The sequence below is a fragment of the Cygnus atratus genome, chromosome 23 (assembly GCF_013377495.2).
Source record: "Cygnus atratus isolate AKBS03 ecotype Queensland, Australia chromosome 23, CAtr_DNAZoo_HiC_assembly, whole genome shotgun sequence".
In the NCBI taxonomy this organism is placed as follows: Eukaryota; Metazoa; Chordata; class Aves; order Anseriformes; family Anatidae; genus Cygnus; species Cygnus atratus.
The window spans coordinates 3909567-3925921 of record NC_066384.1 but is presented as its reverse complement, the minus strand read 5'-3'; positions in this window follow the sequence as shown (position 1 = coordinate 3925921).

Here is a 16355-nt window from a genome sequence, read left to right as displayed (position 1 = left end):
AATTAAAGGTAAGGGACACCTTCCACCAGAAATTACAGCGGGGGCTGAAGGCCAGATGCAACTTTGGGCACTCCCCTTCCTGCCCCCCCATTCCCTTTCTCAGTGCCGAAACACCACGTGTTATGTCCACGGTCTCTGAATGGGGTGAAAAGGTAACAAAAAAAATCCCCCCCGCAATGTAATGCTTACACACACACGTCCAATATATGCTGCATTCACACAAACAATTGGGGTTTCCCCCCCAGCACACACCGCTGACCCCTCACCCCAAAACCAGGCGTGCTGTTTGCACGTACCCGCACCCCAAACGCTACCGACGGGGCTGAACTAACCCCTGAATTAACACCCGTGAAAGGTGGAGCCCAACTTCAGCCGCCTTTGTATTTTGTATTTTCGTACAGTGTATTTGTCCACTCGGTGGTGGACTCAAAGAGCAACAGCCTGCTGATGATGAGAGCTGTCTTTTCCCACAAGTCGTGGGTTTTTCTCTTTTTTTCTTTTTTTTTTTTTTTCATTGGTGTCTGGAAATACCGTTTCATTAAGGGTGTTAATCACCTCCTGCGTTCCCCGCGCCAGCAGGAAATAAGTGAATTCGCCCCGTGTAAATGAGTGAGCAGCGTGCCTGTGACAGCAGCTCAACGAGACACCACGTGGGAAATCCGAGTTAAGGATTTAAACGTGCTTTGCCACTCCGGCCAGGAGGGACCGAGAGCCTCGGTGGGGAGGGAAAAAAAAAAAAAAAAAAAGAAAAAAAAAAGAAAAAAAAATCCACCACGTTTCGTGCTGCTCAGAAGCGACCTCTGTGGCTGCTCGGGGAGTGAAGTTCAACAACCCTGAAGTGCGTGCTGGGCAGATGCGGCACCGTACCACCGACTTCTGGGCTGGGAAACGCAAAAAAGAAAGAAAAAAAAGGAAAGAAAAACCGAAAGGGGGGGGCACCCCCCGGGGCAGCGCCACGGGCTGAGCGGCGCCGCTCTCCTCGTAGCGAGGGGAGCCCCGCAGCGACCGGGACTTGCTCCGAAGCGGCTGCTTTCCCTTGTGGACAAACCCAAGGATGCTCCGCGCTTACAGAGGGATGTGCGCGATCTCCAGGTGCTGGAGACATCTAGCGCCGGATTTCCAGAGGAGCCCGGTGCCCGGCACTGCCGGGACCAGTGGCGCCCCACGCTGTCCCTGTCCCCCATCTGTCCCCATCCCACCAACCTGAGCAACCTGCGGGGCCGGGGGGGTTCCCCACCTGGCCACGATTTTCATCCTCGTTACTTTCTTCCGGAACATGGAATAAAATCGCGTCTCCACCGGGGACCTCTAAAAGGCCTGGAAAAGTTTAATAGGGAGATGTCAGAAGGCATCACGCAGGAATTTCACTTCGTTACGTTTTTTTTTATGGTGGCACTCACTTTTACATATTTCGCGAGTAATTAACGTGGTTGGTAGAAGATGTAAAGACACCCCCCCCCCCCCCCTTTTGCTTACTGAAATGGTGCGAATCCGGTTTACCTCTGACATGAAACACTAGGAGAGATGAGGTGAAAAGTACAAGCATCACGGTTTGCCCACGTAGGCAGGAAAATATATTAAAACCTACGTATTAATAAAAATGTCCATTAAAACAAATATTATTTCCTATTGTTATTTTTGGCTGTTGTTCCCCCCCCTCCCCAACTTTGTTTTACTGAAGCAGGGAAGCATATACAGAAACCTTGCCTGCAGTAGATGCTTTTTTTTTTTTTTTTTTTTTTTTTAAACGGAGCCCAGATGCTGGTCAGGATTAAGGTTACACCAAACACATTCTACATTGCCATTTTCCAAACAGAATGAAGCAGATGGAAAAGCTGGAGGAGGACGGCACAGGAACGGAGCACTACTGAAAACTGCAAGCCCTGCACTAACGCTGTAGAGGAGCGAGCCTGGATGCCAGGAGAGACGGAAAGAAACCAGGCATATCAACTTCGCATATTGCATTCCTCACATTTGAAATAACGATTTTAATTAAACGTCTGTCAGAATATCTGCTTTAAGCCTCATATTTAAAATGGGGAAAGAAAATTCAGCTGCAGCTATTCACTGTAGGCTCCTTAGGGCTCTGTCCTAGAAGATGCAAAAGCCACTGGCCTCGGGCCATCGGAGTATTTAAGTATACGCGTGATTTTAAACATCGGCAGCCCCAGTGATTTTAAGCATATACTCCCTTAAAGTTAACCATGTACTCAGCACTTTGCAGGATCCGCCCATAAGACTCATACCAGCTCCTAGCTCAAGAAAATGAGTATCTGCGCATCTGAGAACACAAAGAAAATCTTCTTTGGAGAAGGGCTAAAGATTTTTGATTTCTAAAAGACACCAGTTCATCCGTGTTGGGAACTCAGGTCACACTGAAATGAAATCTCTGGGGGAAGTTGGCTGAATCCATGCTTATTTGTAAAATATCCCTATTTGGCAAATTAATTCTAAGCATTTTATATGAGATTCTACAATAGCTTAGTTCATCCAGCACTGTGACTCAATCATATGATGTGCTTTGAAAATCTCTTTCAAAAATTGATTTTAAGAGCTTTTTGTTGATATCATGTAGGCGCACACCCAATACTTAATACAGAGAAAGAACAAATATTCATGCTATGGGGAGAACACTTAGTAATGTCCCTTCATTTCAGACGTACAAAGGAAGGCACAAATAACTCTCACAAAATGTAATAAAATAAAACAAAAAAAAATGCAATATTCCAAATAAACAAGGTGTTGACCAGCTTTGAAACATTTGATCATGAAAGGGCCAGACAGAAATTCTACTCATCTACCTTTCAACAGTCATCCATAAATGTGTATTTCAAAATCTTAATTCTGTAATCTAACCCACATGGGGAGCTTGCACTCTGCATGCAGGGATGTGACTGATTTTCTGCTTTTAAGGCCTCCATTCTGTAATCTTGCTCAAATGTACATGGCCTAAAAGTAAGATTCTTACCTTTCCAAGTATGCACCTCAGTAAAAATTTACTTGCATTAAAAAACAAAAATGTAAGGCCATTTAGACCAGCTTCACTGGAACTTCTGGAATTCATTACTGGAGCAAAGAAACAAGGTCATTTTTATCTAGCTGTTATCTATGACTTTAAAGAGGCCCACAATCAAACCTTAGCAATATTACTTCTTCATAAAGACTGATACTATCATACTCACCTTCAGTAAAACAAAGGCACTGGTCAGAAATGTTCGTTCTCTGTAAAACTGAATCCTGAGCTCAAGACGTTCTGAAGAAACATAAAGAAGACATAATTTTAAAATGTTTATAACGTTTATAAAAATATTGAGCATACCCAGAAAGAAAAAAAAACACAACACATCCATGGGTTGTTGCTTACATTCCTACCCTCATAATTAGATACCTAAGTGAAATGTGCTCAAAAAGATTCATACCCATTATATGTATTGGTAAGGAGTGTAACTACATACTTTATGAAACAAAGTATTTAAAGTATTTTCTCCTACTTTCAAGGAAACATAGTTAGTGACCTAGGTTTTCCAGTGCCATGGATTACTGTAATCACTGACAGCACTAGTTTTCCCCATGTCTTCCTCCAGATCCACTACCTTCCTACTGTAATGTTTTACTGACTTTGTCTATTTTTATTCTGTATTTTCTTAAGGATTACTTTATACATACGTGTAGAGTAGCCAGCACACATTACTTTCCATTTAAACAAAGGAATGATAGCAGTAAATAAGGCTGAAACAGCACAAGGAATGTAATTTCCAGACATAAGTGATCAGACTTTCCAGGGGCTGTAATGATCCACTGGCAGTTATCAACAGTTACATGTGATAACAGTGTCCTGGATTCAGCATTCATTAGTTAATAAACTTCTCATTATTATTTTTTAAAAGGACTTTGCAATACTTCAAAATTAATGCTGTTTCCCCTGTATTAACAGCCATGACATAGAACCTTTCTTTAAAAAAAAAAAAAAGTGAAGGAGTTGAGTTTTGATGTAAATGAGTGATTTGTTTTCCATCGCCTCTATGGGTACAAAAATAATCTAGATTTGTCATGCTACTATGGGGAGCCAAAAAAACATCAAACCAGAGACTTCGAAAGTCATGTCCAGACAGCTATAGACTAATTAGCCTGACCTCAGTGAGAGATGTAAAACTTATTTCTCACCTGAAATAATGTGGAGGAAAACAGGAAAACAAACGGATAACATGCAATATAGGTTTAACAAAGGCAATCACGCCAGACCAATCTGATGTCTTTCTTCAATAAGAAAACATAGTTTTCTTTGTAAAGGAAAACACAGTCCACCTAAGCTTCAGCAGAACATTTGATCTGATGCCACATGCAAAACTACTAGTTAAACTGAAAAAGATGAAGATTAGCGAAAGAAGAGTTTTGTGAATAACAAGTGGTTAAAGAAAACATGCTGAATTGTGTTGAAATGCAAACTTTTAGCCTAGAGAGTGAGTGCTTGAGAAGCTCCTCCAGCACTGGTCTCAGAACTGGTGCTATTCCTGTTAAGTGACCTTCACACAAGCAATGGCAAGAGGAGCATTAATACAGCTAGCTCCTGACAAAATTGAAAAGCGTCAGTACAGAAGACTGGAACATGGTAAATGAAGAACCAGATGAGGTTCTGGAACAGCACAGGAATTCTGAGGAATGGACTAGAAAAGTGGAATGCAGTAATAAGATTAATGCAAAGCACAAGGCTGTTCACCCAGGGACTATTAGCCAAAATTCTTGCAATCTGGGAAATCATCACAGTTAATAGAGAAGGATAAAGACTCAAAAGCATTATTTAGGCACAGAACGACTACACATCACAAAAATGAAGAAGAACCAATGTGATCTAATGGCCAGGTAAGGCACATCCAGATGTTATTGCAGCGACTCTTACAAAATTCTGCGTACAGTTTGAATTCACAGATATGTGAAAATTGGAATAGTCATAGAAAAGGCTTACTGAGATGGTTATAAGAGCAAAGAATCTATCATGAGAAAAGATTGAAGTTTTAGTTCAGCAAACTCCCAACAAAAGAAAGGCTGAAATAGAATAGGATTAGTTTGTATACACAGCTTATGGTATGGATACAGGTACTTAAACTAAAGGGTTTCGTTAGCACCAAATACACAAGGAGGCCTGATTACTTAGGCTGGAAGTTAGAGTAGGAGGTCTCAGTAGAAAAATTAGATTTAAAAAAAGCCCTTCTAGTGGGGCTACCGGGCTGAAAGCACTAACCAGTTTTATGCTGGAGTTCGTCGTCCTTATGGACAAAATGAGATCTGATTGCCTGTAGACACCTGGCATAAGGCTTGGTGACCAAAGGAGGCTCCTTGAGACCCACATTGTGGAAGTCCAACAACCGGGGAAAACCAATACCAGCAGTGCACTTGGAACTCTCATCTGCAACCTGGTGGATGACTAATGAAGTTATTTATAATTAGTTTGCTGGGACACGTTGAAAAGTTGTTTATTGACACTGTGGAATATAAAGATACAGTAAAGAATTTTGATAGCTTTGCCATAAATTTCCTTGCTTTGCATCAATGAAATGAGAGGAAAACCTCTGTGCAATATCACAAAGACACATTTATACAGCGGTTAAAAAGTATTCAGATACCATAGCGAAAAACATAATGAAATTCTGTTACAATTAGCAATCCTGTATTTACTGCAGCACGCAAATTGCATGCCATAAATATGTAAGCAAACATCAAAAAACAAGGATAAAAAGAAAATCTGAAGAAAAAAAAACACATTCATTAAACGAGACAGGATTTGAGAAGGCAGGTTTTCTGATTTGATTTGTAATTACAGACAGCCTAACAGTGCAGGAACTGGGCTAAGATGGGCAGAAGCGTAAGATGCACACACAGGAAAACTGAACACAGTGCTCAGTTCCCTGTTAAATTCATCCGGGTCACGAGAGCGTAAAGAAGCATGAAATACAGAGCGAATAATATGTAGGCTGACCTGCTGCTGGAATACGCTCAGGCTCAGCAAGTTCTCTGTCAGACAGCACTTGGAGAACTCAGCAGTGACCCTGGCTGCAGCCAAACCTCCACTCACACACACACACACAAACTCACCTTAGCAATGTAACTCTGAACATGGATAAATAAAACAACAATCTTTTCTTAGGGTAGAGCTTTCCAAAAAGAAGACCCAGAAGGTGCCAGAAGACCGTGAAAGTCTCCCACCATATTTCTAATTTTTGCTAATGGCTTTTCATTTCTACCACAAAGAATGTAACCTGGAACACCTATCACCTAATTCTTTCACAGTCTAAGGTCTCTCAACCTCTCCAGACAAAAACATGCCTGCTTTAGCAACACTTCTCTTTAGCAAACAAACCTTGGCTGCTCTTCTTGGGGTCTTCCATTCTCAACAGGAGATGTTCACGACTTCAAGCACGCCATGCTCCACGTTGTCAAAGCCTCCTTCCTTGTCTATCACCTTTTCACGTTTCTTTAAGCAGTAATATGCAAGGGGGTGTGGGGCACAAATGCATCCTTCATCTTTGGTGGTTGGTTGGTTTGGGCGATGTTCTCACGAGACAGCTGCATGAAAGACCAAGAGGACACCTCGCATACACGGATTGCATCGCTACGTCCTTAACATTTTGGAGAGAAGTGGAATTGCACAGCTCTTCTGGTTGTTGATTTCTTCTTTCTACAAAGCTGCTCAGTTTTAACTTTGGTTCATCTCAACTCCACAGCCACAACTATTATTTTTAAAAGGGCCATTAATAAAGTTGTTCTGCTCATCTTGTGAGTGACAAGACAGCAAAAAACTTAGCAAGAATAATAACCTAAGATTCACGTACTGTAACTATTTTCCTTCCCATTTGCAAGCAAACATTCCTATTCCAGCTCACATTAGGACTTCTATGAACTTTTTGAGTAACAAAACATAAATCCCATCCGTTGCTGAAAAAGAACATTAACTGACAATTCCTCTTCCATTTGCAGGCTGGCCCACTTGGAGTTCACACCAATGGTGCATTTGGAAACCCTCCTCAGATCTTTTTCTCCCCCTTGTCTTCAGGCACGACATTTTCAGTTGTTTTCTGTAGCCACAGATCAAGACATGAACATGCACAGTAAGGGGGATAACTGGCTGGGCAGCAGTACTGCACTAAAGAAGCCAGTGGTTATAATGGATCACAAACTGAATTTGAGTCAACACAATAAAGATAATACATCACAGAAATATTTAATAAGGTTGTTTTACGTAGGACACCCGTGACAATTATCTTGTTCAACTCAGTCCTGGTGAAATCTCAGCTGGAATATTGTATCCAATTTCAGGCACCACATTAAAAATAAAAACAGATATAAACCAGCTGGGAAGAGCACAAAGAGAGCAACAAGAAGGCTAGGGCGCTTAGAAAATCTAAACCTAAGAACAAGTTGAAATATTGGATTAAAAACAGGGAAAAAAAAAGGAAAAAAGTAAAAAGAAAAAAGGAAAAGAAAAAAAAAAAGGGAGAGTTCATGTGAGAGAGGACAAAATAGCCATCTTCCATTTTGTTACACTGAAGGTCGACAACCAAACGTTCATGCCCACTGAAAGCAGAACAGGTAATAGACTTAATTCACAGTAAGATTTGGCAGAGCAACAGAAGTGATGTCTAAACAACTAAAATACTAGCATGGGCAGTTGTTTCGTTGTTGTTTTGCTTTAATTTTTAAAGGACAAGATATAAAAACCTCCACACATCGAAGCATCTTTCTCTTGTCCCAGAGCAGAGCTGTGACCAATGGGCCTCATGATGTCTTTCTATGACTGCTATTTTTCTTCCTGTATTTGCTATAATAATAAAAATAGTGAGAAAGGTGTATTTCAAATTTAATAGTACACTTTTAGAGGAAGAATAGATGATTCGGGGCCACCACCTCAGGCTACCATTTCAGCAAGTTACTTGGAGGACTTTTTTGCAACTTTCAGTTACAGAAGAGATGAGGGAGTGCACTTCAGATCAAATGTTTCTTCTTTTATTAATGTTATTTTGCCAAGTCAAACTACTTTGACACTTCTGTTGAAGATCTCTGAGCTACACTGAACACGCAGCGGCATGATAGCAACTTTAGTAACTGCTAATAAAGTCCAAACGCCGTTTCTTTGATTAATTTGCTTCGTTATCTTTTGTCTTAATGCACATTTTTTCCTCCTCAAGTGGCTAGTTTTGCAGACACTTTTTCACTGGATGTCCATAATACTGAAAGTGTCTTCCCATTCCTTGCTTTTGTCTACCCTTTAGTATCTTTCCCCTCCTCTTACGGATGTTGTACAAATCAGGGTAAGTTCAAGTTTCTAAAGATTCTGCTCTGAGGAAGTTTCACAATACCATTCTATGCTCATTCTACATCCGTTTAATGGTAAATCACCTGCACTGATGAGCAAGGCCGTGTACAACCATTAAGAAACTGTTCGCTGTCTCCATAAATTCTTCCTCCTGGCTCAACAGACCATGCTTATTCTTTGAACCCCTATAACCCCTACTTGATTCATGGACTATACCTAGAAAAAGCTCACAGTAATTTCTTATGCATTACCAAGCTTTATGACACAGAAGATCAGCACCTTCTTCAGATATATGCATAAAAAAATCCCACGACAGCATCCCTGACATAAAACTGGCTAATTTTCAGTTGCGAGTCATCAGAAACGGTGCTCTTCCACAGATAGCAATGGGCTTCTGCATGCTAAGGGATGCCTTTGTTTTGTGTCCTGCCTCAGCAGCTGAGACCTGCAGATTTCTAGGAGTGTAATTTTCTCGTCCCGACGGGCGGCTGCTGCTTCTGCTCATCCCTTCTCTGCACCAGGACCCCGTGCCACCAGTCACACCCAGAACAGCACGCCGTTGAGTAAGCTGCTCCAGGTAGATGTTGTACAGAAGTAACAGGTTGATTACATCTGGCGGTTTCGCTTTTTTGCATTTCTTCCATTCCTCAAGTAGCAAAAGACCTGCGAAGCTGTACGACTAGATCTCTCCACCTGTGCAACCTCGCAGGAATAAGCATTGTAATGGATTTACCAGCTGCTTCTTCATGCAACCTCGCAACGTTTTGAGAAAGAAGTTGCACAGGCAAAAATCAATGCCAAGAAAAAAGCAGCGGTAAATAGTCAGTTTGACCCGAAGAATTCCCAAATTCCAGAGAATTCCCTACCAGCATGCTGTGAAAAAGAACATACAGCTGAGTAACAGAACGGCGCTCTGTGGGATAGCTGCCCAGAATATTTTGAGAGGTGAATTGACGCAAAGAAGAATGGTGTGCACCCGATTAACAGTGGAAAACGTCTTAAATCAGCATAACAAAGTGGGGTGAATGTACTTGTGCTCAGTGTAGTTAAATAGCTGTAATTAGATCAAACAAACGAGATTGATGCATCATCCCTTTGTAGACGTGGCCTTAAAAGGTAGGTCAGGAGCTAAGTTCAGGAAAACAGTTACTGTAGCTTTTACCTAACAAGGCACAGCTACACACTGACTCTAAAGTAAATACTACTTACAAGACTAGCTGAATTCTAAAGAAAAAAGTTAATAGAGAGGCTAGCAATATGTAATAATCTTATTTTTTAATCTTATCACACAGTCTGTAATAAAACTACTGTAGTTGACTGGATACTATGCCTTTTGGATAAACAACGTACAAAATCGCAGTTACAAATTCATTTGTCTCGAGGCTTTGAAGGTCTTAATTGAAGCGTTCCCTCACCGGTTAATATGTCTAGATGGAAAGGGTGAGTTCTAATTTGCTTTGTTCTTTTAGAATCCTTTTATTAAACGTTAAGAAAATAAGGTACCACGCTGTTGCATGAAGTATGGTTGCTAAATTTCAGAGATGAGCAAAACATAAGGTAGCAGATGGTATGAAGAGGATATATGTGAAGAAATGTAAATAGTAGGGAACCTCACAAAAATCAAAAACGTAAGGCAGAACTGAAAGCGTGTGCAAGACCCCTGGGAGAGCAGAGGAGATGAGGCAACAACTGAGCTGAAAGATACCTGACTTTCCTTCCTCAGAAATGGCAAAGCCCTGAGAGGAAGCTCTGATCTAGTAGAACAGAAGTCCCATCGTATCCAGGGGAGTCAACATGATTTTGAAGGGTCCTTTAAATAAGCACAGAATGAGGGGAAGAAGCAAGGACAGAGTTTGCAGGTGCCAACAAATAGATTCATCAGACACTTGGAATCAAAAAGAACCCCCCTCAGCCCCAAATATTTCAGAATTTGAATCAATAACTAATGAAGATATTACAAAACTACTAAGAGTAGAAGATAACTGTATTGAACAAAGACAAGATGCATTGTTTAAATTAGGCAGGAGATCAAGTGAGCTGGTGTTAAGAAAGCACCTAGCACCCATTTTCAGAAGTTGCAAAGTGTTTTCTTTCCTTATTTGCACCAAAAATACCGCCATCTGTACCCACAATCATGATCCATCACCCTAAAGATGTTTTTACATGTCTCCACCTCCCACAGAAAGACTAGAAACTGCAATAAGACGGAAGGGATACTGAAACATAGGCAGGTGAGGGCGCAGAGGTTGATTGACAAGTCTCAGGAAAGGAGGAGTGGCTGGGCCACAGATTTTCTTACCATGTCCATTTACTGATCGCCAAAGGTTAAGCTCAGCTAAAACCCGGGAAGCTGAAGAGCGGCTGATTTCTGAAGAGGCCCCTCCACGCAACTGCGGAGAATACCGCATCAGTGCCAGAAAGTACCATACCCTGTTGTGGGGACTGAGCAAGTGCAGACTGCCTGCAGCTTGTACAAAAATCACTGCGTTCTGAGCATCAGAAATAGCAAAACAAAGAGAAAAAAGCACAGCACTGTATGCAAAAGACAGCATTAAGGAGATATGGGACAACTCACTGAATACCCTGCATGATTGCTGAGCCCATTGAAGTCGCTCTCGTGGTGCTCCCTCCGTCGTGAAGATGAGCTTGGTGCCAGGTGGCTCTCTCTGTTTGTCTCATGTCACGAACATTTCCATAGCAGAATACCACAAGTTCGTTGAGACTAAATCACAATTACTCTTGTTTTGTATCTTATTCTGCCCCAAGTGCCACTTGTCTAGGTGATTTATGAGGTGAACTCTGGCTATGCAGGTCTTCTCTCCTTCTGAATGGAGAAACAATCCAGAAAATAAACGAATCTCTTTTGAGTTAATAGAGGAAACTGGACTAAACCTCATTCACTAAAGTGTTTATTACACACCCAGGCCAGCTGAAGCTTAGCACATTTAATACATATAAAACTGCAAAGAGCTGCTGGGAAGAGCAGAAACAAACAAAACAGATTCACAAGTTTCTTAATAATTTAAATTAAGCTACTAAAGTAACAGAAAAACAAGAGTTGCTGGCAATAGCAACAGATATCTATCAATTCCAGCTTGCTGCTTATAGCAACGCACACGAATTGAAAAGCAGTTGGCTCTACATCCCTTCAGATATCCTCAGGCTGAGGGACTGTTAAATTGTAATCAATGTGAATACATAACCCCCAACAGGCACCACATTGCTTTTGTGGCTGCTGATTTCATAAATTGTCTCCAGGTTCTTTGTAAGGAAAGATATTGCATATAATTACAGAAAAAAAAAAAAAGAAAAAAAAAGAAGACGAGTGCAACTTATGGGCCTGGTCCTGTGCAAACTGCATGCTCTTTGACGACTCAGCAGTTCGTGGGGGGATCATCAGCACTTTGTAGATGTGAGGCCAGTGTTAAGATATAATTTGCAAGAAATAACTTGAAGTTATACCATAGAGATTTATCAGTTCAGAGAAGACCACGTGCAGAATTCTTAAAAAGCAACGAAATCACAGAATTAAAAATTTTAAGCATAAAAACCATTAAGTCATCCAAGTCCATTTACAATTATTGATGGTAAATCCATCTACTCCAGATGGGAAGAGGTCACTCTCTTCTTTTTCCAGGGCAAGTCTATGAATAATTTGAGTGATTAAAGCTCAAAGCAGGTGTGGAAATGAAAAAGACCAGGAAAGCACATGGGAAAGAAACCACACTCACATGAAGATGCGTAGCTTTCCTTCTGAAATCAAAAAAGGCACCCTCCGTTCAGCCATACAGCCACAAAATACAGATGAGTTTGTACATTTTTTTTTTTTGAAAAGAGTTGTCACTTTATAAAGCACGTTGAAATCTTATTTTTACTTTTTAGGTTTCCTCTTCCTTCTTCTATCGAAGATGACCTAAATTTTGAGCTGAAATATTCACAGGATCCTCGCTTGGAATATAAAACAACAGCAAAAACATCAGGCTGCAAAAGAGGCAAAATAATAGGAGGGAAAATTACAGTGAAGACCTCCCTGAATAACAGGAGGTCACAAACACTGCAGAAATAGATGCTGAAGTAGTACTATCCAGAGACAGTGGACACAAAGTGATTGCATTTACAGAAACCCAGCTAAGGACAGGTGGGCAGGATGTGAAGCTAAGCAAATGGTCACAGTCCTGGGAATACCCAACGTTTCTCCAAATTTCCCCTCAAATATACCACTGTATTCTTTGTGAAAAAACAAAACAAAACAAAAACACCACACCAGAGATACTGATATCCAAGAGTCTCCTGTTGCAAAAAAATATAAAACTTGAAAGCTCAGTAGGAAAGTAATGGGATTAAACAGCTACAGAAAGGGATGGAAGCTATATTTTATATGCAGAAGAGAAAAACGTACAGAATAGGCATATACAACCAGGTAATCGGTACTATAGACTATGGAAGATTCACGCAGCTCACTATTTAAAAAAAAACAAAAACCAAAAACCCACAGGCAGTTGCATTTTATTTTGCTTAAACAGTCAACAGAAACTAAGATTATAATCTGTGCCTTTTTAAAATTCCATTCAACAGATGTTCATAAACAGACTTGAGCCAAATTTCAGTTCCCCAAAAGGATATTCAGACGGAGAACCCTTACAAATAGATGATAAAGTCCTGCTTTTTCCCTCGTAATAATTGCTTTTCTGAGACACCAAATCCTCTCTTAGCCTCATTACAAAGTTCCCACCAGCATAAAATGTATTTTCCATTTCCTATAGTATTGTTTTCCAAAAATGGCACTGACATTCCCAGCACATGACAACTCTCCTTTACTCGCTTTTTGTCATCTCTTCAATACAGTGTGAAGGGATTGTCTCAGTGACAACGTTCTGTTCTTCTTAAAAAATATTAAAATAAAAATCCAACTGATACCAATAAATATTTACTTAATTTAACAAAAGAGGAATTCACCAATTAAGTATGAAAATTCCGGAAGAAAATTAGAAGGAAAGGCAAAGCTGTAAGAAGTTGTCTTTTTCTTTTCTTTTCTTTTTTTTTTTTTTTTTTTTTTTTAAGAGATTGACTGCTCAATAGCTCCTTTTGGGACCCAGTGAGATGATTTCTTTAAAAGCATGGTGTAGAAATACCCCCAAATCACAGAAATTATAAGTCACTTGAGCATTTAAGATGCAATACAAAATTAAGAAATACCAGAACACATAATGAAAACAGTGTTGCACTTTCTTCTCTATGTTAAAAGCGACGGGGAGGGCTGAAGTGAAAGGTTTTATTTTTACTTAATTACTCTCAGTGTTCACTGGGGACTCCTTAGGAAGGGTATCTTACATTTGGACCTAAATGCAAGCAAGATTCAGCCCTGATCTTACATCTTCTGACAATACGTTTCTTAAATTAGAAGGCCCACAACTAGGATGTTGATATCACCGCTATGTTCCCCCAACACCTGAGAGGCTCTTCTGTGTTATCAATCTATTAATCCAGGAAGCAGTTAGCATGAAAACAAACAAAGACATTGTTTAAAATGAAAAAAAAAACAACCCAGAACACAATACTTTGTAGGCTTGCAGCGTCCTTCATCCAAGGATTTCAACACGGTTTGAAACATGAGGTCTCACAATTTGAGGAAAAAACAAACAAACAAACAACTTTTAGGTATTTTGAAAATGATAATGCATTAATTGAGCGAGCATCCACCTGTGATGCAATTACAAGGGACTGCTACTGCAGCATTTCACACATTCAATCCACCTTCTGGTTACAGCTTACAAGTTTGTGGTATGTAGAAGGAACAGCAGAGCTAGTTAAAGATTTTCTCTTGCTTCACATACTCTGCAAGCTTCTCATTAACTCATACATGACTTTAATCAGTGCTGAAGCACACTTCTTTCACCGTGCATCAGGACTGGTCTGGAAAAAAAACCCTCCGCTCAATAAAATATTATCATAACCACGAATTAGTAAAGAAAAAGGCAACCTTTTTCTAAAGTGGCTGCTGATTTTCCTATATAAAGGGTTAAACTGACCTTCACTCATCCACAAGAGGTAATAAAATAGAACTTTAAGGACAAAAATGGAGCACTTCAGGAGATTATTATGAAGAGCTACATTCAAGATGATAGAAGACAAAACCTTATTCTTAAAGCACAGATGCTTCTAAAACAAGAGATCACACGTTTTAAAAAAGAACGCTACCGAGCCCTTATAATGAATAAGCAAAACAAGGGGAATCGGTTTTTTTTTTTTATTTTGTTATTTTCCCTCGCAGGGCTGTGGAGCTGGGAGGAAAGGGGGGCATTTACTCGCTGTGCTTGCAGAGCCAGATGCGTGCTTTGCACTTATGCAGGGCTGTGGAGCTGGTATCGGTTGGTGGGGGGGGGGGGGGAGAAAACAGAGTAAGCCTGAGAAAAACCCATCAGAGCTCCTGTCCTCCCCTTTCAGCGTTAATGGGAGGGATACGAGGCTATGGGAGCTGCAGTGGGGGATGGGGCCGGGAGGGGGTGGGGAGAAGCCGAGGAAGGCCTTACAATCAGCAGCAGCTCTTGTTCTCCTCTCCTTTCAGCCCTAGCAGGAGGATGTGAAGCTCATGTAGCCGGGGATGGGATGGGGGAAGCCGAGCGGGATCATAGTTTAGCTTTTGTCCTCTCCCGGCAGGGTTAATAGGGGGACATGAGGCCTGCGGGACGGGGAGCGGGCGGGGGGCAGACCGAGGGGTTAACGGGTGGGGACGGGGAGCCCTCGTTGGGGGGGATCTGGGGGGGCCCGGGCGCTCTCCTGTGGGGATTTGGGGGTCCTGTGTGGGGTCCTAAACCCAGGGGGGGCGTTTGGGGCGAACTTCCCGAGCGTGGCCGTGCAGCTCGGGCACGGGGGTGACCCGGGGGGCTGGGGGCTGCCCACCCACGGGGTGAGGTGAGGAGAGGGGCTGTGGGGTGAGGTGAAGCCACCCCCTCACATCTGCGGGGCACAGGGCGAGCGGCTCCCCCGCAAGGCCCAGGTGCGCTGACAGGAACGTGGGTCCTCAGAAAAGGGGACAGGGAAAAAGAGGGGGGAAAAAAAGGAAAACGGGGGGAAAAAAGGAAAAAAAAACGGGTGGGCGGAGGGCTGGGGGCAGCGGGGCGCTGTGGAAGCTCCGCGGCCGCTCACCTGCCCGGGGCGGGGGGGGAGGGAGGGGGGGGGGGCCGCGTTCTGTCAGGCGCCGGGGCTGAGGCGCGACCCCGGGCCCCCGACCTCGAGGCCGGGGAAACTTTCCCCAAACTTTGCCGCCCGGCCCCGGCCCCGGCCCCTTCCCCTCATTTCCCCATCCCCTCAGGGCGGGCAGCGGGCGGCCGGGAGCCCCCTCAGCGGCGCCCCCCCTCTCCCCATGCCCCCCCCCTTCCCCGCGGGAGGGGGCGGGGGCGCTGTTCCCGGCTCCGCGCCGCGTTTTCCCGCTCACCCCCGCCCTCGCGCACGGCTCCCCGGACCGCCTCACTCCTCCGCGCCTCCGGATCCCTCCGCCGCTCAGGTTTTTTTCACCTCCCCTCCCCCCCCCATCACACTTCCTCCTGACTTATCCCGGCCAAAGCCGCGGGGTGAGGGGAGCCAAACGCTTCCCTCGCCTCCCCCCTGTGATAAAACCCCGCGAGGGGAGAGCGGGACGGGGCTTTATAGCGGGTGAGGGCTGGCACCCTGCTGGGACTACTTGGCGTTGCTGCCACGGCCTCTGCGGAAGGAGCTCGCAGTGTGAGGGGCTGCGCGGTGATGCGGCTCTCCTCAGCGCTTCCTGGAAACTCCCGCTTAGGAGCGGGGGGGGGGGGCGGGAGAGAGAAAGAGTCCCAGGCCGGGAGCTAAGGGGGGGGGCCCGGCCCCCTGCCCTCCCCGGGGCAGCCCCGGCCCCGCTGACACCCCCACAACCGCTCCCCCCCCTACACACAGTGAGGGGAGACCCCCCCAGTTGGCACAGTGAGGGGGCGAGACTCCTTCTCCCCTCACAACCCAGCCAGCCCCCCCCCAAAAAGAGGCGCCCCCCCCCCCCCCCCCCCAACGGTGGAGATGGGGGGAGGGTAAA